General features: G+C 41.8%; 1 protein-coding gene across 9 annotated transcripts in view; it reads left to right on the top strand.

Annotated features, from left to right (window-relative positions):
* The window catches only part of NAV3 (neuron navigator 3), a 565,631-nt gene that overhangs the window by 6,330 nt on the left and 535,017 nt on the right, over positions 1–24,284 (top strand). The window contains exon 2 of one of the 9 annotated variants that reach the window (XM_074573801.1): positions 21,640–21,738. The exons of the other annotated variants lie outside the window; for them this stretch is intronic. The gene's annotated coding sequence lies outside the window, so the exon portion shown is untranslated. The remainder of the gene's footprint in view (positions 1–21,639; positions 21,739–24,284) is intronic. 9 annotated transcript variants of the gene reach the window in all.

A 24,284-nucleotide genomic window follows, 5' to 3' on the forward strand; every position in this document is an offset into this window, starting at 1 on the left:
TCTTAAGTCGCCACAGACAAAGATGATTAGTCATCCAAACCACCAAAATACTTAAAGCAAGAGTCAATATATCTTGGAATATACACTGGAGAATTGCTTTAGCTATTTAAAAGTGTTTCAATATGCATAAGGCACTGAGTTACGCTGCAAACTATTAGGCAATGTAAGACTCCAGTAAAATCACGATTACTTAATTTTGAAGCTTTATCTGCATGTGACAGATACAAACTCCTGTAGAGCTCATATATTTGGTGGCATGATTTCTTTAAGATATCTCCACGGAAGCTGAAAAATATAATTCTGAAGAATATAAGAAAGGGGTGACTTTGCATGTAGGAATTGCCTCAGTAAGACTGAGCAAAAGTGGAAGAATGCGGAGTATGCCACATCAGCACTGATGCACAGTGCATTTTCAAAGTGCTTCTTTTGGGATGCAGGCTGCTTATGAAGAGAGACAGGGGAACCAATTTTAAGGAAAAAAACCACCAACTAATAGTAATTCATTCTGGAGCAGTAATAAGTGAACTAGGTCATTACTTTGGAGGGTCTGGGAGGTATTTGTTTTTCTTCTGTTGCTAGAAAACACTGTTTATATAACCTGTTGTCCTTTCTCTTGAGTATCAAAGCAGTCCGGTGGTTCTGTGTCCCCGTGACGCAGAGGTAATGAAGGCAAACCTTCAGAGACTGTCACAACATTATCATTATTTTGGCAGTGCATTGGAGATAATTTCAGCAATGAGGCAAAGAAGCTCTGCAATGATGAGCAGGTTTCAAGCTGGATAGCTGGGTAGAAATAAACAGTCCCAAGTGGTCAGGTACCAGTTTAAAACCACCCTGCTAAGATTTTTATTGTTTGCAGAATACAGTCCCCAGATCGTGAATGACTTCTAAATAAAAGCAATAGCTGTTTAGCTTTTTTTCCTTCCTTCCTCTGCCCAATACTAATACTCCTAGCAGCTATGCTAAGGCATATGGAGGACAGGGAGGTGATTCGAGACAGTCAGCATGGCTTCAGCAAGGGCAAGTCCTGCCTGACCAACCTAGTGGCCTTCTACGATGGAGTGACTACATCAGTGGTCAAGGGAAGAGCTACAGATGTTGTCTACATGGACTTCTGTAAGGCCTTTGACACAGTCTCCCACAACATCCTGCTCTCTAAATTGGAGAGATAGGGATTTGATGGGTGGACTGTTCAGTGGATGAGGAATTGGTTGGATGGTCGCATCCAGAGGGTAGTGGTCAATGGCTGAATGTCCAGATGAAGATCAGTGGCAAGTGGTGTCCCTCAGGAGTCTGTATTAGGACCGGTACTGTTTAATATTGTCATCACTGACAGACAGTGGGATCGAGTGCATCCTCAGCAAGTTCGCAGATGACACCAACCTGAGTGGTGCGGATGACGTGCCTGAGAGACAGAATGCCATCCAGAGGGACCTGGACAAGCTTGAGAAGTGGGCCTGCGTGAACCTCATGAGGTTCAACAAGGCCAAGTACAAGGTTCTGCACATGGGTTGGGTCAATCCCAAGCACAAATACAAGCTGGGTGGAGAATGGATTGAGAGCAGCCCTGAGGAGAAGGACTTGGGGGTGTTGGTTGATGAGAAGCTCAGCGTGAGCTGTCAATGTGCGCTTGCAGCCCAGAAAGCCAACTGTATCCTGAGCTGCATCAAAAGAAGCGTGGCCAGCAGGTCGAGGGAGGTGATTCTGCTGCTCTGCTGCACTCTGGTGAGACCCCACCTGGAGTACAGCGTCCAGCTCTGGAGCCCTCAGCACAGAAAAGACATGGACCTGTTGGAGCGAGTCCAGAGGATGGCCACAAAAATGATCAGGCTAGAGCACCTCTCCTATGAGGACAGGCTGAGAGAGTTAGAGTTGTTCAGCCTGGAAAAGAGAGGGCTCCGGGGAGACCTTATTGCAGCCTTCCAGTACCTGAAGGGGGCTTATAAGAAAGATGGGGACAGACTTTTTAGTAGGGCCTGTAGCTGTAGGACAAAGGGTAATGGTTTTAAACTAAAAGACAGTAGATTCAGACTAGATATAAGGAAGAAAATTTTTATAATGAGAGGGGTGAAACACTGGAACAGGTTGCCCAGTGAAGTGGTAGATGCCTCATCCCTGGAAACAGTCAAGGTCAAGTTGGACGGGCTCTGAGCAACCTGATCTAGTTTAAGATGTCCCTGCTCATTGCAGGAAGGTTGGACTAGACGATGTTTAAAGCTCCCTTCCAACTATTCTATGATTCTGTGTTTCTAAAATACTTAATAACTTTTAGTTTTAACTTCATCCCCATCCTCTTTCACCACCATTGTTGCCTGTTTGATGCCCTTTGAACATAAGTACATCTTCCATGTCTGCATGGTGATGACTGCAGTAGGGAGTCATGGAATGACATTCCAAGTCGCAACTTCAGTGACTCAATGGAACACCCTTTGATGATTCTCTGAAATATTCAAAATTCCCGTTGATGATTCTCTGAACTATTAAAAATTCCCATTTACTGCCTGTATTTGGTGTGGGTGCCTCTTCTTATCTGACAAAGTTCTGCAAATGGGTTTCACAGAACACAATAACAAAGTGGGGTTTTACCCCTTTCTTGCTTTTATCCAGCAAACAAAAATCTTCCCTAAAATGAGAAAAGTTCTTCAAAAAAGAGAAAGGACAAGCAGGAAAGGCAGCAGAAACTAAGACCTTGTCAGCAGATATGAGTGCAGTTGAAGCTAGAGCGATTAAATAAAGCTCCCGTGATTCTGAACATTGAAATGTCCCTTTGAATTTTTGGACACTTATTTAATTTTCAACACTGCTGAGAAAAGGAAAACATACTAGGGTGATTGGAACATTGGAAGACCAAAATATTTTACTTAGGGGTTTTTTTTTGTTTGTTTAGAAGGGGAGATAGAGCAGGAAAAGGATTTGTTTCTGGATAAAATTTTCATTTTTTCATTCAGGGCCAAGCTCTGCGTTTCATTGTCAGGAGTTAAGGACTGATAACACATTCCACTGGCATATATTTACGGGCAATGCTTTCACCTGACTAATCTCAGAAGGATCAGCCGTGCTCTTGACCATCTTTCTTTGGGTTACATGGCCTACCTCCAGCCTAACCTCTCTCTTACTCTAGTACAGAGACAAGGGAGAACCAAACTCTACTACACAAATTGCTACGTGCTCCTTTTTGGCAAGTGCTGAACTGAAAAGACATTTTAGTTCGTTTTTAATAAGTAGCTAAAAGGAGTCGAATGAAAGGACTTCCGTAACTTGACTTACTATAGACATAGTATGAGAAATGTACGTGCTCTTTGATTCATGTAGTTTTCTATCACGTTTTATTAATGAACAGATGAAGGCAAAATGACAGTCTGCATCACTCGCTCTTGGTGAGATTTTGCTGGTAAATGGCAGTGTCGAGGAAGTTTTGACTGTGATAGTGCTGCTGAAAAGGATGCAAGTGATAGTTTGAGCTTAACATAGACGCACTATTAGTTTACATAGCTACGTACTGATGACATTTAAATCCATATTTTCTGCAGCGCAGTTTAAATGATGCTTGTGTCCTTGTGGTCATTTTGTTATGTCTCTGTAGCTGCTCATTTTCAGCAGGAGTCGGTTTTTAAACACTGACTTTAACACTGAGTCAGTTTTGACTAAAGCTCTGTAATTTGTTTTTAAAAGGTATACTACATTAGAAACCAAACATAAATTTCTCTCGTTTACAGTAGGCTGGCTGTAAGATAATTTTCTGTGATCTCATCCATAGAGGAATCAATTAAGAATTCTTGCTGCTTACTAACCCATTCCCTTGCTATTCATTTTGTGCACTTTGATAGAAGATTAAGCTTGAATACATTTGATTTATATTTTCATTTTTTGAGGGAATTTATAAGTATCTCTTTTGTAAGAGATCTTTGTGGATCCACACCATTGTGTATCTTTTTCTTGCATAGCATGTTGCAAATAGTTCACGTTATGGGTAGAAAACAAAGTTCCCTAAGGTATCTTGTGGATGTCAATTAAGTAATTTGGGGACTTCTGGCTGACTACCTGGAAAACACCATCAGACTCTGTGGCCATTTTGGGCACTTCTTTGATTTGCTTTTTCATTTTTTCTTTATTGTTTGTAATCTGCCTTAGAAAGGTAGGCAACCACACTGGATACAACATTGGCTAACTAATGGCTTAAATGTTGAGTAGCAAAGTAGTTAACAGCTTTGAATGTGTGTTTTGTCAACCTCTTTCAGTCAATAACCCACTGAAATAGGGGAAAGAGCCAAATTAGTCTCTTGAAGCTACTGCCAGTGTAATCTGCTGCCAGATTGAAGAAGAAAGCACTACTGGCTACTTTCACAACGACAAGGATTAAATCCTAGTGGTTCTGCCAGGCATACTTCTAGCCTGGTTGCTTCTGTTGAGTTTATCACCGTGGCAAGTCTTTTTATTTTTTTAAGAGAAAGAAATCTGAAGAAGCCTTTGGAAATAACAAAGGTTACTGATCTTGAATTCTTGGATTCAGTTGTACATGTTACATTTCATAGTAGTTTCCAGTTTTGATATTCGTCACCTGTGAACTGACCACTGATAGACTCCAGAGAGAATGAATTTCTCCAAGCAGCCCTTCAAAAGACTGTGTTTATGGCCATAGTCAGAGTAGGCTAAAATAAGCAAAAACTCCAGACTCCCCTTGCCTAGACTATAAGCCAGCTCCGCGAGGCAGCTGTAAGCCCGTTTCTTAAGATATTGTTCCTGTTATATGCTACAGGCACCTGCTGTTTCAAAACATCATCCCCACCATAGGGTGGAGGATGGAAAAAGCTGGCTACAGTCTCAGTATGGGCTGGTTTTTGGAGGCAGGATGACTTTGCTTTGCTCCTACCATGTATTTTGTCATCGTTACCATTGAACTTGTCTCCTGAAATTGGATATCTAAGTGGTTTGGTGACTGGAAACCAAGTGCAGTGACAGCACTAGTACAGCATCTCTTAAACAGTCCTTGGTCAGTTTATTCCTGAATGGCTGGAGTCCTTCTGGCATTGTTTGCTCTGTGAAGGAATACACTTCATTCACATATTTGTGGTAGTATTAAAGTAATTAGTCCCGTATTTCCCCACATTCTTTGAACTATGGTGTATCTCATAATGTTAAAGCTAATAGAGTAAATATGTGGATGAGAAAAAGAAATATTTGGCCCCATATGCTACATTCTGAAACATTTTAGTTTTCTGTGTGTTAGCAGGATTATAGAGAGCCCTTTAATGTGAGACTTCTGAAGAGTAAAGTAAAATCAGTTTCCTTAGTTATTAAGGCTCATTGCAAGAATTTGCTAGCATCAGTGACATGATTACAGACCGGATTTAAACCAGGTGTGGGCCCATGAAATTCCCAAGTGTACAAACTTATAAGCACTTTTTAAAACATTGCGTATGTTATAGCTGCAGGCTGTTGTTGGTAGGTCTGCTCTTCCCTAACTTACCCAGCCGCTGCTCATGCTGATGAAAGCTTCAGTGCAGTAACTTCATGGCACATAATTCAATGATGTTAGAATAGGATAATTCATTCCCTTCCCTCACACATTTTATTTCTTTCTATTAAATAAATTTCAGGCTCAGAAGTAACAAGGGAGTTGAGTTCGTGACCTGAATATAGCTGAGATTTACCTGCAGATTACTTCCAGTCCCATCACATGTTCCTTCCATTTTCAAACTGCTGCTCTCTCTAGTAATGTCACATCAGTTTTTCATGCAGAGGTTTTGAGGCACTGAGTTCCAACCATTTTCATTTTATGATGATCAGTCAATGCGTGCAAGTCAAATCCTGATTTATTCCAGCCATTAAGTGGCACAGATTCTTGGGTATTTGGACTGCAAGCAATACGTTATGCCAGAAGCAGACAACTTTTCTGATGCTCCAGCACATGCATTGCAATCTTCACACAGTGAGAGCCGCAGAACTGGTGTCTCCTCCTTGCAGAGTGAATGGGGAAAGTAAGGTTTCTGTCAGGAGGGAGATGCCTCCAGAGGTCCAATACATTGTCCCTTGCAGACAGGGCTGGTCCTAGACTGACGTAATGATCGCCTCAGCATCATCTCTTAGCGCAATTCCTTTCTCTTGCGGGATCTGAACTACCTGGCAGTTTCTGCGTGGCCCCAGTGTGAGAGTTACGCTTGAAGTAATGTCAAATGAAGCCTGGTGCTAAGCGTGCAGGTTACTCACTGCTGCTTCATCGTTGCACTGACACACAGGATTTTTAATATATGCCACCAAATGCCACATAGGTCAAGGTTAGCCTGGTATTAAGGCAGTTATTTAAAATGCATATGCACTGGTCTTGAAGTTGGTACTACAGATCCTCAAATTAATTTTCTGAAAATGTGTGGCACTTGTTAAGGAGAAGAGACAGGAATACAAGCATTTTTTTGAAGCAGTAAGTAATGGAAAGGTAAAGAGGGCCTGAGATGTTTGTTTATATTCTTTTATTAAACCCGCTTCCATAAATTGCTGAATGACTTGGTGTTTGTTTTAAAAACTATGAATATCTATCCCTAGCTGCACGTGCCTCTGATAGCTCCTAGGTGTGCCCACGCTGTCCTGGGGAGCAGGCAAGAAACATCATCCTCCTTCTACCCAGCCCTCTTGTTCAACAGCTCCTGTGAGATAAAGTGACCGACAGTGTTCAGTGACCCATACCGCCACTTTCCACTTTGAGAGCCTGAAATAGATTTTCCTTGTCTCTGACACGTGAAAATCCTGTCTGTGTCCTACGACCCATTGCCTGAAGGGTGCAGGAGAGCAAGTAGCAACTATGGAGGCACTGGAGTCTGAGGCAGCAGAAATCCGTTTGCAGAGTGCCCCAACACACAACTTTCTCACCATTCGTTATAAAACCAGCCTCCTCTGACACTACTAAAGACTTCTGGAGTTGGCCAAGGTAATGATAAAATGCACATCTTGCTGGACAAAGAGCGGTGCATGTGCAGTGCCTTCCCATCCAGGGTAATGCAGAGTAACTCCACAACAGAAGGGATTTTAGCAATAAGGTTAACAGCTGTTCCTAGTACAGTGGTTAAATGAGTCCAGAAGTGCTGAGGAGGCATGTTCTGGACTTGCATATCATAGACTCATCTGTGGTCATGAATATGAGTTGTCATCTGAGAGTATCCACCAGGATGCTTGTCTGGAAATAATTAGAAGTCAGATCCATTGATATCTACCTGCTGAAATCAAAGACGTTTGGTATAAGTTGTTACTCTTGAAGAATATTTACAAATTCATCTGATTTTCTTATTCAGCGAAACGTGTTTTCGGAAGAGTGGAATTAAACCTAATGAGGAACCTGCAGGCTCAGTCTGTCCAGCCGACCTTGGTGCTCCAGAGGTCAGAGGTGCTGCCAGCTGAGCTATGTAGGTCGTTGGATATCACTTGAATTTTTTTCCTCTTCTCTGACTTGATCACTTAATGGAGTTTGAGAAATATTTTCTGAGTAAACACAGCAGCCCTTGTTTTCACTGCTGAAAAGATGACTTGGGAAGAATCTTCCTTCTGTAAATACCAGTAATAATGCTAGAGATTTGCATTGCATCATGAATACAGTTTAGGCAGAATTAAAGAAAAAAACCAAAAAGATCAGCCTGAGAAATGAAAAAGGTGTATTATACTGGTAGGTTCATTCCACCTTGCAGGAAAGAAGAGAGGAACAAATTCTAAGTGAACTTGTTACCCTTTTTATATCTTTCCTTTTTCCTATTGGTATGGCGATGCTTTTGAAACTTTTCAAATGTTGCTCCATAGTTTCTAGATACGTAGAGAATATGCAGGAATGATGGCTGCTTCACTCTCTTTGCTTTGCTTTGTTTTTTCAAGTGAATATTATAGAGCACACATTTGGAGAGGGACTGTTTAGTGCTCTTTCCACCCCAGCCCAATATTTTTTTTTTTAATGAAGACTTCTGACACCCCTTTAGATAGCAATTTTAACTAATTTCCCAATTATTAAGAATATACCCGCTCTGAGAAACATTCTAAACACCACAATTGTGGAGATTAATTGTTCAGATGTAATTAGAGCCATGCTCTGTGCTCAAAAGCACTGGTGAATGTCTACAGTCGCATCATTTAAATCATTTAAATCTATCTTGGACTAATGCCATTATCTCTAAAATCAAAATCTGCCCCGTAGCACTTGGTTATCCTTTTGCTTACGATATTTTTATTGAGGCCTGATGTCAGCGTCTTCAAGGCGCTAGTGAAACTAGTCTTTTCATCCTTAAAAAAACAAACAAAACCTGGGCAAGCTCTTTAGAGGAGAGATGAAACAATTGCTTCTCTCTAGTGGTCATTCCCTTCAGACTTTGGAACAGAAGGCAAAGCCTGTTCTCTGTGCCGCAGTTTTCTGAAGATTAAGTGCGAAATAATTACTACTTTTCAGTTGTGTGAATCAACGGGACACAAGGCAAGAATAGTTGGGGGGTGTGTTGAAAGACAGGGAGGGGGTGATGGTGTTAATGTGAAAGAAGTGGGTGGTAATCGCACATTAAAGACTCTGGGACATTAACCTTTGACTTGCACATGTTGTTTATTTCATGCTTGATTAATGGTTTTTGAAATTTAGAAGGAAAGGCACCTTTTGGCCTTTTAAACAATGCACACCTTCAGTGAAACACTTCCCTTTGTTTTGGTTGCTTATTGGAAAGGGGAAAATCGAATGGTGTTATTCAGACTCCCAGCCATTTGATTGCATTTATAGCAGTAGTCGATGGCCTCTTATTTGGAGCCCGTGTGGTTTCACTGGGAGTGCAAGACGTGCTGCATTCATCCAGAGGATTAACTGAATTCTCTGAATTAGGAGGGTGACCTTGTCAAGCACAACGTGTTTGGCTACCTGAGGTATTGGTTCTCCTTGCTTTTAGGGGAGGTTTGGTTTGTGGTTTTGGGGGTGTTTTTTCTTTCTTTTTTTTTTTTTTTTTTAAAATGTCCCTGAAGTTTGTATGCTACCTTATCCAGGTTCCCTTCCCCATTTGTATCTTTGAGTGAGCGCTGACAGCATTTTTAATGTGACATGTCAGTGTCTTCCAAGTACTAGTGAAAACAGTCTTTTATCCTTAAAAAAACAAACAATGAGCGTTAGACAAAATTCTGCCTCTGCCACAGGTGTAGGGTCCTGTTGATTCCCCGTGGGAAAAACGGGTGCTTGCAAGGGCTTGACTGGGCTTATAAATCTCCGGTCGTACATTGAGACAGGCCAGCTCTAGGATGAATGAATTGGGTTGAATACTACTCTGCTGACAGTGTTACCGTATTTCATGTTTTAACTCACAGAGTAGTAAATTGTCACCTTTGTGTATGACCCCTTCGTATTTCCAAAGCAGATTCACTGTGATCAGTGCAATTTACTTGTTGTCAGTATTTTACATAAGACCCTTAAAACCACAAATTCACAGTTCTCAATGTGAGATATTATGGATCAGATTTTTTTAAAGCTGTTTAAGGTCTTCAGGTCTGTAGCTGTAAAATTCTAACCCTAAAGGTCCTGGGGTGAAACAATCCTGTTTTCCTCCAATCCTTAGTGCAAATTTCTTTAAACAATGTAGTATAACAATATAGAAATTGTTTTTTCTATAGATGTTTTCCTTCGCATTACATGAGTGAAATGCCTCGTACATATTCACCTACAAAGAGCTTTGGGTTGAAAAATCAGCATAATGAAACGTTGTTTAGTGTTGTAGACGTTACTCTGTTTGCATAGCATGCAGTTTTATTTCTGTAAATATCAGATATTCATATCTGTTATTTATGTAAATTTCTATGTCTGCTATAGATTTGCAATCTTTGCATGTTCTCTATTGAACTTTGATTATGCTGTTTGTAAAACATAGACAAGAATTTAATGCCCATTCCTGGTGATGATGAAGCATTTTCTTGCTTCTCAGAAGCACACTCAATCTTTTAATTTTATCAGAGGTGGAATTTAAATAGATACATCTGAAAAAGCTGGCTGAATGCGTGTGGTTTTGTTTGTTATGGAGCTTTCCGTAAACGGTAGGTGACTGTGAAAAGAGCCGCTGTGTGTGGGAGTGCTGATGTTTGAACTGCTGACTGCTGCCAAAGGTTACTGGAGTGAAGACAAATGAATCCTTCAAGGCAATTAAAAGTAATGTAGTTGATGAAACAGAAGCTGCTAATCCCTTCCAGTTTCGTATAACTTTAGATTTAGGTCAGCACACCAGTGACATAAGCTGCACAGAAGGTGAAAGCCACTGCTAAAACTTCCGTACGGATGGTGTGCGGCGGCACGTCTTGTGGGGGGGACGGACTACCAGGAGCATATCACATGGATGCTCTAAGAACTCCAGCGGTTCCCCATTTGATTCTGAATACGCTTTGAGGTCCTGATCCTGCTGTTCTTCAAGGACTAGGGCCTGTCTTGGAGACTACCTTTCCGTTTTCAGCCCGGATGCACAGGTTTAACCAAGATGCTGCACTTTTTATAGCCATGTGTGAAACTGGGAGTCAGAGGCAGAGAATGCTTTAAGCATGGGTTGAGCAACCAGTAAAGGTCAGAGTGAGCCTGGACCTGCTTCCAGCATGCTGTGAAGACCAGAGTTTTCCCTATAAATCTTCCCTCAGCAGAGGGATCCAAATTAATTTAATTCTCATAGCAGGGAAGAAGTGGGAAGAGGAAAAGGGTGGAGTAGTAGGATAGAAAAGAACAGGGGAATCGAAAAATGCCGGGGAATGTAATAAGCATGTGTTGTTCTGGAAAGAAGGCTGATTTAAAAAAAATTAAGCTTCCTGCTATTAACTAAAATAATACAAATCCAAACAAGCTTAAAATAGACATCTTTCCTATCTTTCTGTTAAGAAAAAAAAAAAAAAGGAAAGAAATCATCTCTGTTTTTTATCAATTTTGTTTGTTTATTTTAAGATGAGACTTGCGTGTTGTCTCAGGTTCAACTATCAGGTTTCTGTGCTCTCACAAAACGTATGTGAACTACTGGGTAGCTGAAGGGTCATCACTTAAGTTCTTCTAAGAGCAGAGTGGTATCTGTGTTAGCAAAGGAAGATTGATGAGGAGAAACCAGCTGCACCCCAGAGGTCAGAGAGTAACCTGTGGGCAGAAACTGTGTCTGCTGTAAGCAGGTCAGCTCAGCTGAACTTTTAAGATATAGAATTTTTAACTTATTGTGCCACAGCCAGGACTTGGTTTTGTAACATTTCCTACTATGCTTCTACTATATATTTACTCATAGTTCAGAAAAGATTACCTAACTCATAGCTAGGTAAACCCACGTAATGGGTAAAGGCCCATGTGAAGCAATCTCTGCTTTCTGTACATTTGTTGCTTTAGCCTCAAGGAGCTCAGCAGAAGCTGGTGGTCACAACTGCCCCAACTGCCTCACTCCCAGTGCCTGGTCAGGGGGACATCTGCCTTGAAGTCACTTTGAGCTTCTTAAATATTACCTATTTTCACACTCAAAGCAGCAGGCTTACAGTGCAAAGCAGGTTGGATTTTTCCTCTAAAATTCAACACTCTCTTATTATAGCTAATCTATGGGAGAAGTAACGCTGTGAGAAGCAGGTATTTTTACTGCTGTACATTTGTGCAGTGTGTGCTTCTGCTGTAACATAGGGGATCAGGGAATCTAAAATGTCTTTACAGTTATAGTAACTGCAGTTTTTTGGGGGTTTCTAAAAGTAATATTAAGAGAAAAAGCATGTTCGTCACCTTTATGAACCTCATAAAGAGTGGTCAGGCACTGGAACAGCCTGCCCGGGGAGGTGGTGGAGTCACCATCCCTGGAGGTATTTAAGAAACGGGTAGACATGGCTCTTCAGGGCATGCTCTAGTGCCCAAGATTATTGGTTTGTGGTGGGGTGTTGTGTGTGGGGTTGTGGGTGTGGAGTTTAGTAGGTGGGTGCTTTTTTTTTTTTTGTGTGTGTGTGGTGTGTTGGGGTTTTTTTTGTGTGTGGTTTTTTTTTTTTTTTTATGTGGTTGGACTCTATGATCTCAGAGGTCCCTTCCAACCACTAAGATTCTGTGATTCTGTGATTCTGTGATAATGATCCCATCTCTTACCCATTTACTTCAAGAAATTTCTCTACTCACACAAATAAGGCAAGGCTGATACATCATATTAAAAAATATACTTCAAAGAAGTTGTTCATGAGATGCCTTTCATCCCCATCCTTCTCCATCCTATCTGACCATCACTCATCATGGTTTCTCTACTGAGGACATCGCACATTGTGAGGATACATGTTGTAGCTGTACCTGCTGATCCTCAGATAGTCATCTGCTAGCTCAAAGGTTGTGGTGCCAAAATAGTACTTGTTAGTTAGTAACACCACTGAAAGATCACACCGGCTCTGAACGGCTGCAGGACTGTACCTGAGTCCTTCAGAGAGGAACGGCTACCATCCTGCAGCAAGGCTCCTGTCCTGGTAGAGCTTTTCCTTCCTGGTAGGAAACCCAGAGGCCAAGGAAACATCCCTATGCGCATTCTGAGCTGTCTCAGTGATAACGCTGTGGCTAAATGCTTGAAAGTTAGTTGAGGTAGGTGGAACTCACAGCCATGGTGTGAGCGCAGGTCTACCATATGGTGTGCGAAAGCAGTGCTCCCCGCTGCTGGTAGCGCAGGTTAACCCTGACCCTATCTTCTCTAGCCATCTCTTCCCCAGGGCATCCCTGCGTACTCCGCCTCACTTCCAGGTATATAATCGGAAGTTGATTTTCCTGTTCCAGGCAGTTGCACTGATTATGGGCAATCTAACTGTTTCCGAAGGCAATCTTCCTAGAAACCTGCCAGGAAGGGCGTGCAAGTGCTTCTGGCTGAGGTCAAGCAAGGCACAGTTTTGCCTTTCATTGTAGCTCTCTGTCTGGCAGCGGCAAAGGTAGGGGGCAAAGCAGTGGAGCAGTATGAGGAAAATGCTCTTTACTTAAGGCGTGCGGAACTAAACGCTGGAAGCTGTTGTCTGTGGTAATTCCTGGAGCAAAGAGGTCACACCAGGTGCCCTCAGCACAGCACTGCTGTGTCCCGGGGAAGCCACCGTCCAAACTCTAGCAGAGATACCAAAATAGGAACAGTCAAATGAACAGGTGGAGAAGGTGATGTGGGAAAGGGAGGGAGGCTGAGCTGGGATGCAGGTGGAAAGGGACACGCTCCTTTGCTGGAAGGGGACAGACTGGATCAACTATACTTTGTGTCAGGCAAAGAGACAAAAGACTTGGTAGAGTGAATGGTGTCTATTTTTAGTAGAAAGAAAATGCCTTCCGCATCTTTTGTATAAGAGGAGGAGTGCTACACATCTTTATTTAAAACAAGTTATTCAGTCTAGCTATCCAGCTCAGCAAAAATGCCTGTAGGAATCATGGATATCTTTAGAGATGGTGACTTGGAGATGTCATGCACGTGTCCTTTCTATTGTACCCATTAATCCCCCGGCAGCTGCAGCATGTTCTTCTGCAAGCTCCGGGGAGCATGGAGAGGGCTTGAGAAACCCAGGGCAGGGTGGCAATGCGCTGCCCGCACCACGTGGGGCCTGGGCTTCGCGTTGGGGCAGCCACAGCCGGATGCCATCCAGCAGTGGTGTGATGGGGCAGGGCAGGGTGCAGGTCCCCAGCCAAGCTGGATTTCTGTCACAGAGGTGACAGCGACGGTCCCGTGCACCAAAGTTGTCATCTAGTTACCATAACAACAGGGAGCATCCTTTGTAGTCTGGGCACTCCATGCCTGGCCTGTGATGCTCAGCAGTTGCTCTAACAAGCTAAAATCGGCTTTTATTTTATTCTTGTAACAGCTATTGTTTGGGATAGAGAAGGAACAGTGGCTCACAGCATTGTGTTTTCTGATGGGTTTTTGCCAGCTTGTCCTAAAACTCATGGGTACAAGGGAAGAGGGTGTCCGGATGACGCTGTTTTGCATTCTTATTTTGAAGATTTGGAAAATAAGTGAACAGCATGTCTTATATATGCATAGACAGAAAACACTTGCAAAAAACAATTTAGCATATCTGTGACTTGAATGTCACGGTCAGTTTTTTGGGGATTTTATTCATTGCTAGCAATAGAAAATAGTGCTGGGCTTTTAATAGCATGGTGTCCTCGTAGTATGAAGTGACTAGAAGTTGTCCTGCTCTGTCAATACTGTGACATAAATTATTAGTGCAGACCATTCTTCACTATAAAGTTTTAAAAAAAACCCTGATTGTATGTTAAAGAATCAGGGTCAGGAATAGCGTGTAAAAAAAAAAAAAGCCTTTTTTTATTCAGTGCTCAGTCTGTGCTCTCCTGTTCTGATGACATTAAAAAGTCATGGCACAGGAAAGTACAAAAGACGACTTCTCATTCCTGTTGCGTGACTCATCCCTTAACAATCAGGAGGACTTTTGTGTGTATCGTGTTTCATATGGGCACGATTCTTTACCAGTAAGTCAAATTCTATTGCCTTTATTTTTGTTTACTACCTTGATATTTGGTAGCACTTAAAGTAATTTCTAAAGGACCCGATTTCCACCCTAACTCTCAAAAAGACCCAAGCCCTTTTAAGGTGACTTCAATCATCTTTTAACATCTTGTCCTAAAATGCTCTGAGGGTTATTGCAAAGCAAGGCTAATTCTCTTTAAAATAATGAGACACCCATATTATTATTTTATTACACTTTTCTCAACTGGCTGGGTAAAATATTTTCCTGTTGACATTTCCGAAGAAGGCAGGATAATTTTTGTTCAAGAATGAGTTTATATGCAATGAAAAGCTGGAATAGCCATAGCAATCTTTGTAAATCCTAATGAAAGCCATAATCCAGTGGAATAAGTCTGCTTCGTAATGCTAAATCATTATAATCGCCGCCTACTCTTTCAAACCCACAGACCAGCAGCTCCATAGTACCGACTCCCTGTCTAGATATACCCGAGTCAAGGCATTTTCTCTCTCTGTATATACATATATCACCCGCTTATGATTCCTAACTCAAGCATCAGCATCAGGAATTTAACCACAATGCCTTGAGTGCAGATGGTCAGCATATTCGTTTACTATTCAGCTGAATCAGTACTCCCTCCAGTTGGTTTCTTAGTTCAGCGTGGTTTCCTCTGTGCCATTAAGCTAACCCTGGCTCGAATTATCCTCACAAATCACAATGCCCTTCGAATATTTTGAGGGAATTGTACGAATGACCCACTCTGAGGAGCTGGATGCATTTTATTCCTGTAGAACATTTCAGGTATTCAGTATTTTCCAGCGTTCTGAGATAACAGTTTTAGTGTTTGAAGTCTTGGTAGAATAGCAAGGCGATGCTCGCCACATCATGTTGCACTTGTCAAACGCTGCCTCTATTATTAGCAGGAGGAACTGCACAATATAGTAATATGAGGCTGTAACCAAAAAAAAAAATAATATATTTTCCATAATAGGAAACCTTCTCTTTCTCCTATATGACCAAATTACGGTCTGCTAAAATCAACAGACAATAAACTAGCTGGATTTTGAAGACTTCTAATCTGGTGTAATTCTGGTGCCATAAGCAGTCCAAAAATCAGCTGCTCGTTTATCCAAGTTCCAAAATGCTGACTCCATCTTTTTTTCAATCACATAACAATCAGTTGCACCAGAATAGGCTTTTTAAAATTGAAACTATGTTATCGTGAGGTGTTTGTGTATTTTGAATACTGACTGAAATATTTGTACCAGATCTTTGTTTTCTGGTAAGCACTGGGTAAAGGCCACACACTCAGAAACTCAGTGCATATTTTCTTGAATGTTTATGTAACTGTTTGTTGTTTCAGGGCAGTTATTGCATGCCGGTATTGGTAAGGAAAGCCGTGCTAGATAAAAAGAAAAAAAGGTGGCCAGTCAGGAAAAAAAAGTGAATCCTCAATCTGTTTGCATGAGAAAATTTAGCTAAGTTCAGGCCCTGGGAACAAAGAAAGTGTTAACACTCCTCCAGGCTGCTCTCCCACTACAGCTAAGAAGCTGTGAAAAAATAGACTCTTTCAGGGCTTGAATGTGAATGAGTTGAACTCTCCTGTTACTAGGAAATCTTTTCAGTATCAGACAGAACTGAGCAGGTTTTCAGTTAGTCGTATCCCATTCATTCCCTCACCCCTTATCCTCCACATGCTGATTTAGCTTGTAACGGCACAGGTTAAGGCTTTTGAAGTCTGATCAAAGATCCCACACCGGCTGCAGAGCGGTGGAAATGAAGGCACCTTGCCTTTTGTGCTCTTCTTCCTAGTTGCAAACGTTATTGCTCCATCACAGCTATCACCGTCATCTAAACCAGAAGCAAAAATGCAAATTCCTCTGGAACTTGGCTGGTATTTTAGTGTTGAATTATGACTAATCCAAGAGGTTAGCTAATGCCAAATGATTTTTCTTTCCCTCTGCTTATATGCTGATTGCTTCTCAAATCCTACTACCTCAGTTCCCCAGTCTAAACGGTCACCTCTATCTAAAATGTGTTACAAGAAATATTGCTGAGTACACCTGCATCACCACTCACCTGGGAAGAAAAAGTTACCTGGCTCGCATCTTACAGCAACTGCTTATGAACCACTGATGTGTTTGGATGTTTTTAGCCTTTCCATGCCATTGGAATGACAAGTGAACTGTAAAGCACCTTGTCATTAAATGGTTGTCTTCTAAGTATGATCAAAAGCCCCATTTTTATGTGAGGTCCATGTAGCCTTATTTTTTTCATGAGGTCCACATAGTTCACTTGGTAGGAAGGAAGGACTGGCAGGGAAGTCACTCAAAATGTGACTATGTTGAGTCACATTTTGAAAGAAACTGAAATATTTCTGTGGTCTCTGGAGTCATAGTAATGGCTTAAGGTACACCAGTAAAACAACTCCAGATAAATAGATATAGTTTTCAGTTAACAATCTTAAAACCGTCAGTAAGATACATTTTTCCATTGAGCTTGGAATCAGAGCCGGACACTGTCTGTCTATGTTTTTGCAAATAGGTGCTCTTCTACTTAAGTTGACGCCTGAAACTATCTGTAAATTCAATTTTAAATCATTGATCAAATCTTGCTATCTTTTTTTAAGTTGAAAAAAAGTACTGGGTCATGAGCCGGTTAGACCAGCAAGTGACACCTCAGCCCATCACTGTTAGCCCAGCAACTTTTATTTAGTTGTTGGTGTTTACATAGTTATCGCTGTTTTACTGCCCCTTCCACTAACCCCTAAACTGCTGGGCAGGATGAGGTTTTTGGTTCTGTTCTCCTTTTGGAGAACTCCATAGGTCTTGAGATGGAGAAGAGATGGGTCCCATGGCTGGTTTCCACATCCCAAAGCTTTCTGCAGGAGCAGTCGTTGAGAGGACAGCATAAGATCCTTCTCGGTAGAAGTGTGTGTGAAGAGATCCCTGTGACTTTCTCTTTGCTTCAAGGGCCACCTTCCTCAGTAGCAACCTCTTCCCCTGCCAGGGAGCCATAGCACCAGGAAAGATTGTAAAGGATTTCTCTAACTGGACACTGTTGTCACTTTGCTGCCCAGCTCTCTCCTGTTATTGAGAGTTCCTCACTGTCCACATCTGATGTCAGTATTGACACGTACCAAGCTAGCCAAAATATTTTGATGGGTCAGCAGCACCGTACCCACAAGCTAGCATTTTTCACTTATCGTAGCATTTTTTCTGCAGAGGAAAAAGGTAATGGTTTCTGTATAGCTTCTGATGCAGGGCAAAGGCTGTGTCCTACTGTCAGTTCATTTCAATTCACATTGCATCTTGTGATTGCATGTGCAGTGCAAAAAATTATTAAATTTTTTATTATCTACAGCACGATAAACAATGTTTCAATGAGACTGCTGATCTGTAGCAAGCTCTGCATCAAGACAAGCGCTGGCTCTTCCCAAGTCTGTGAAGGGTGGGCAAAGTTATGAACAAAGACTGGGGTCTATTGAGTTCTGTTTTCCTTCACAGCCTCATTATTTAAATGGCTGCTGATAAATGAGGTACAGAAAATGACATTAAAATGACTCATGATGTCAGCAAGCACTGCTGCCTCGAAATGTCACATTGCTGTCATTGCGCAGAGAGAACAGGACCCGGCGCTGGCTGGTGTATACAGTCAATGAGGAGAATTGATCCCTGATCCCTTTCTGCCCTTTGCAGAATAGACGTGCTTTTGGCCGGGAGAAGTAAAGACAGAAAAAAACCCCATATAGTTGCATTTATGTTTGTTAATCATTTTTATAGACAACAGAAATAAATATTTTTGTGACTTAAAATATAGTGCATTGAAATGTTTCCTGGTGAGGGTGATTAGAACAGCATGTAATGGTGTCTGACGAGCAACATGAATTCATTGACTACCAACTGTTGAATCTTACATATTTGATCTGTTTCTACTCCTTATGTTTTATTAATGCCAAGCTTCAGTTCTAATAAGGCCTGATTCTGTGCTTCTCAGTCAGCTACTGAGAAATTAATTTTCTGGGACTCGTTCCCAAGGAAAAAAAGGATGTGGGATTGAACCTGTCATTCCTGTGGAGCATTAACCAGGCTTTGATGTTGACGGAACTCTTTTAGATCCTTCCACACAACAGACTTTTTATAAAGATAATAACATACAGTAAAAAAACACCCATATTCTGTGGGCTGTGTAACTTTATGTTTTGCCACCTTGACATCTGGAGGGAGAAAATCGTTAGGACCATAGGTGAGACTCTGTGATTCTGCATGAGTTGTGTGGTGCCAGGGAGGATGCAAGGGCCTCCTTCCCACTGCGTAGAAATTAATGAACAGAAACACAATTAATCAACAGTTGTGATAATGTATTTTAGCTGGGTAGATGTTATGCCTCTGGGTCTATGTGTAAACCATGAGGTTCAGATCTCTGGTCAGCAGGCGGATCCCACAGGTAAGGAAAAGACCAGTCTTGTTCACCTCCTGCACCCTCTTTGCTGCTAGAGAAAAATCCGAGGAGGTGGAGAGGAAGCAGGGGAGCTCTGGGCTGAACTTCGGCAAGTGCGCTGGCTCCGGTTGACGAGGGGACGTGGATTGCTGCCCGCATGGCAGAGCATGCAGCTCCCACAGTCACCGTGCGGGCTGGTACCCCCACAGCCCTGTCCTGCCTGGAACCACTGCCAGAGTCCGTGTCTCTGGGTACAGAACCCCATCCCGTCAGTCCGGTTCTCTACATATAAAGCCATTAAAAAGCATGCTATTGGGAAAGGAACGTACAGAGGCAGCAACCATGGCCTGACCTGATGAACCTTTCATTTTTGTGGCTGCTTTAGCTGCAGCCAGGGTAGGCCTGGTAGAGGGGATGCATATATTTTTTAGATTTCATCATACCTGCTTTGTTCCCCTGCTTTTTTGGGGAAAAAAAAGTTTGTCCATTTCCATTTATATTTTTTTCAGGGTATACTTGAATTAAAGCTAAAAGATTCTCCTGGTGTGGTGGTTTCTGGGGAGGTGCCCATGAAGGCTCAGCAGCCTGAATGGGCTGCCCAGATTTAATGAAAATAAACAGCATCTGCTTATGTGTAACCTTCTCTCGTGGCAAACCCTACGTAAGGCTGTCTTGGTGTTTCTGTGATACAACAGGCCAGCCAAAATCCCCCCTTTATTTTTCTTACAAGCAAGAGATTATTCTGTTGATAATGCCTTTTCAATTTGTCTGTAAAAGCAAACACTTGAAGGAGGCTCTTTTTCCGCACTACAAAGATCACAAGATTTGGACTTCATGGGTGTTTTTAAGAACAGCAGACTGTGAACCTTCTGTTGTTTGTCTTTGGGATAGCGTACCTTACAATGTCAATTGTGTTCAATTAATCTGATGGGTGTTGTCTCGTTTTGCGTGAACCGACCATCTATGAGTTATTCTTAAAAACAATTTTACCCTGATGTTTTAATCCACAGGCATATTACAGAATTGTTGTCATACAGGATGTATTCCTTTGTATTTACTGTGTTGCACCACAGAATTATTTTGTTTTCACATTGTAATGTACATTTGTGAGAAGCTTTCCTGAAGTAAAAGTACATAACCAATGCTTTAAAAAAATGTTGCTTGAGGAAATCATTTTATTAATCCTACACACAATATCCTTCCTGTCAAACAGTGGAATTTAGATGGCAGAATCAATAACGTAGTATCCACATGGGAATTGCTAATACACAAATTAGTGCATGGTGCTTCTGCACTTGGTAAGAAGGATAGTCTGTGTTCCCTCAGTCTTTTATTGCTGTGCAATCAAAGAGAATTATGGACACAAACAATCCAGTAAAATACAGTGGAATATTTCATGAATTGTAACGTTTACTAACAAGACTAGAAGTTGCTCTTTTCAAGACATGGCCGCACAGAGTAGCAGACGATATTTAGGGTAGTAATAAAAGGCAAATTATCAGTGTTTTCCTTTAAAGCCCATCATGGAGGTAAACTAAAATCTAATGCAATCTGGTAACGTTAATGCGCACTCTTTATGGCGTAGCGTGTGAATAGTGGAATACTAATGGTTCATCATATTTATTCCACGTAGCAATATTCTTTTGTGTTATTGAAAATATAAAGGGATGTAAATTAGATATAATGAAATAATTTAATTTCTAATGGTTACAGAATGATCTAAATATACTGAACAAGACCTCGTGACTGCCTGCTCCAGTAATTGCTCAGTTGTATGCTTATTTTCATAATCAATGCATTACTCAGACTATCTTTAGTGGAATTTATTACCTCATTTTCAGTTTCACGCTACTTAAATATGCAGTAGCCGGTCCCACAGAAAATTGTGATCCGTGCAGCAAAGAATCATGGTGTCAGAGGTCAGAGTTCTTTGTTTTCATTCCTTTGAAATCGCTCTTTAATATTCTAAAAAGGGCAAAAAGCATGTAATTTGCATTTAAAGCACTGCTTTCCAGCATTATGTCCCCTTGAATATATCTTATGGATAGTGGACATTTGTCATAGCATTCCTCTTGACTCTGGAAACAGTGCAGAAGGTAGCTGAAGAACCTTTATAACCGTGCAGTACAAGGCAATAAATCCGAAACTGCCACGGGATTACTATGGTAACCATCAAGCCTGTCGGGTTTCCAGCCGTACTGAAAGGTAGGTTCAATTTTCAGCTCATCAACTCTTCCCGATGATTTACTTGTTGACACCACAGATTTGATAGAGTAGTGCTAATGCCCTCTTGCAGCACAAGGGACTAATACCCGCGCCCCATTTTATAAGGCGATACGCCGTAGCGACCCCAGGAAATCATTTAAAATTGTAGAATTGTATTCCTGTCAGCAAACGCATAAAGTGGCATAAATTACCAGATTTCGAATCCTGTTTTAAGCTGCTGCAACTTTGTATGGAAGAAGAGACTCTCTTCACACGGCAGTGTGCACTCTGAGTTTGGAACTGAGATGAAACCCCTGTATTTACTTAAACATTTATAGGAGGGGATACGTGCAGGTCATCCTGGTGTGCGTATCCCTGTGCCCGTGTCCTTCTCCAGTTCTTTACTGCAGAGATGGCGAGGGTTTTGGCATGCAGCGGGGTGATTTGTCTTTTTTGTCCTGTAGTGTTCTCTGTGGAAATGATCTGTGGTTTTGAATGAGTATGGCAAATGCTGTTACGCCTCAAACAGATGATTTGAAATGTTACGTTTTGCATTTACACACCCACTTACTTTCTCCCCAGGGCAGACTGAAGCTGTGTCGGGTGGGCCAAATAATGCAGGGATTGCTGACTGACATCTTGATATTTTTGGTTTTTGAAGCTATCCCCCAGATTTCTGAGGTCAATACAAATATGAATGCTGTGAAAGTGAGTTTAAAGTGCTTTTGTTGCTGAAGAAAAGAAAAAAACCAACCCATATTAGTTTTTAATATTCAAATAGCTTCGGGAAAGTTAAAACCTTTGCAGCCTGGTTTTCTAGAGGATTTGTGGGTGTCAAGGTGTGGGTGTGTGTCACTTGGAGCATGGTTGGATCCTCTGGCATTTAGTGAAATGTGAGATCTGATTGTCTAAGTAAGTGGTCAGTAAGGGCAATTTAGTCTTTGTTACAAGACCTGTGTTATGAGTGGATTCTTCTTTGTGTGTCGAAAGCCAAACTCAGCATTTAGCTTTTCTCTCAGCAGGAGTACTGATCAAATTTAACATCGCGGCTCTGATACTTGTCTTCAAAAACACTGTAGGAACTTAGAAGCTTTTCGACTTCCACTTTCTGCAAAGTTGATGGAAGCTGCCTGGTTTCTGCTACAGGTAGCAGGTACAGAGGGGAGTGTGTTCTCTCCGACACATGCCACTCTATAATCATATTTTTCTGGAAAAGGCAATGGGAAAAAAAAAATGCTGTTAGTCCAGCGCCCTTTGAAGTGGAGCTTCTGTACCAGAAAAGGTGTGACTCAGTTTGAAATAACTTCCTCAAACCAAACGTTCTGATGCCTGATAGTGTGTCACTCATCCCATCTTCCATTGCAAGGAGGATTTAAAGATCTGCAGCTTGAAGTATCTTTAGATGACCATTCCTTCCTAAAATCATCCTAAGATTCCTCTCAAAACATTATATTCATATTAAAAAAAACTAAAACAACCCAGCCAAAGCATTGCTGATAGTACTGGGGATTTGCAACAACGTATCTACCCAAAAATGTTACCCTTCTGCAGTTGTGAAGTATTCCACCTGCTGAAAAATATTTGTATTTGTTTGCCTGGAAACTTCTTTGTTTGTTGTCCTTGGGACATAACTGCTATTTATCTGTTGGTAATAATCAGTTTGTTTAGTGTAAACACCACAGGAAGATAACATGGAAAACCTCAAAACTGGAAATGTGCCATCCCTTACTCCTTCTCACAGTGTTGAATTTGGGTTTTCCTCCAGGTGGTAAAGGCAGAGGCAGGAGTGGGACCCCCGTCAGACAGGCAGTGGTTCCGCACACGTGCTCGCGTTCTCTGCTCACTGAGAGCTGGAGTCAGAGTAAGGAGCACCACGCTATAGAATTGCTTCTTTGGGTCCTTTCCCATTGGTGGGGTTCATTCCCTATTACTGGGGGGGGGGGTTTGACCTTGGCTGGCTGCTAAATGCCCACCCAGCCGCTCTCTCACTCCCCCTCCTCAACAGGCTGGGGAAGAGAATAAGATAAAAAGCTCATGGGTTTAGCTAAGGACAAGGGAGATCACTCACCAAATACCATAATGGACAAAACGACTTAACTTGGGGAAGATTAATTTAATTTTTTACCAATTAAAAATAGAGTAGGAGAGTGAGAGACAAAGATAGGACTAAAACCACTTTCCCCCACCTCCTTCTCAGGTTCAAATTCACTCCTAACTTCTCTACTTCTTCCATCCCCTGAGCTGTGCAGGGGGCTGGGGAACGGGAAGTGTGGTCAGTCCATAACACTTTGTCTCTGCGGCTCTTTCCTCCTCACACTCTTCCTCTGCTCCAGTGTGGGGGCCCTCCCACGGGAGACAGTCCTTCATGAACTGCTCCAGCGTGGGTCCTTCCCATGGGCTGCAGTTCTTCAGGAGCTGCTCCAGCGTAGCTATTACCACTCCAAGCTTACAGTGACCAGCGCAGAAATGAGGACTCCAGCACACATTTCCCTACAGGGTAATGACTAAGATATAAGTGAAGTGGTGGGCAAAAGAAGGTGTTTGTTAATTTCCGACTTGATGCTGGCACCACAAAAGTATTACGTCTGGTGAAATTACAAAGAAATGTGTTTCTTCAAGAAGGCTAGCCTTTAAAAATATGATGTCTTCCTTACCTTACTTAGAGGGATCACGCCATCCCATGTGACGACTTAGTCTCATGTTCTGAGGATCAGTAGCACATTGTCATGCAGGGCCACAGGCTTTATGAAGAAAGAGCAGAAGAAAAGGGACGTTGCACTTTATATGGGATAGGAAGAAGGAAAATCTGAGATAGGAAGAATGTGTTTTTGTTTAAATGTTTGACGGCGACAGATGGTTGGTTAGTGTTGCTTTCCAGACCACAGTTACTTGAAGGCAGTAAAGTTCACTTTTTCTGGCAGGTCATAGCGAGAGCTTTGTTGGAAGCACTGGTTCTTGGTTATGCTGTTAAGTAGAAACTTAATAAGCATCCGTATTTTCACAGTCCTAATGCTCTGTCTGGACTGAGATTTGAGTAGATGGATGTATCTTTCTGGACAAACACAGATGGATTCCGTTCTATTTGGAAAGATGCTTATAATTTTCCTTGGGCAGTTTATGCATATCACAAATTAGAAACCTGCCTAATAAAACCTGTTATCGTTTTTTACTTAGAGCTATGTTCAAATAATCTTTTCTAGAAAGGTGTCTAAGGCTTTGAAAAAAAT

This window comes from Larus michahellis, chromosome 1 (assembly GCF_964199755.1).
Source record: "Larus michahellis chromosome 1, bLarMic1.1, whole genome shotgun sequence".
Classification (NCBI taxonomy): Eukaryota; Metazoa; Chordata; class Aves; order Charadriiformes; family Laridae; genus Larus; species Larus michahellis.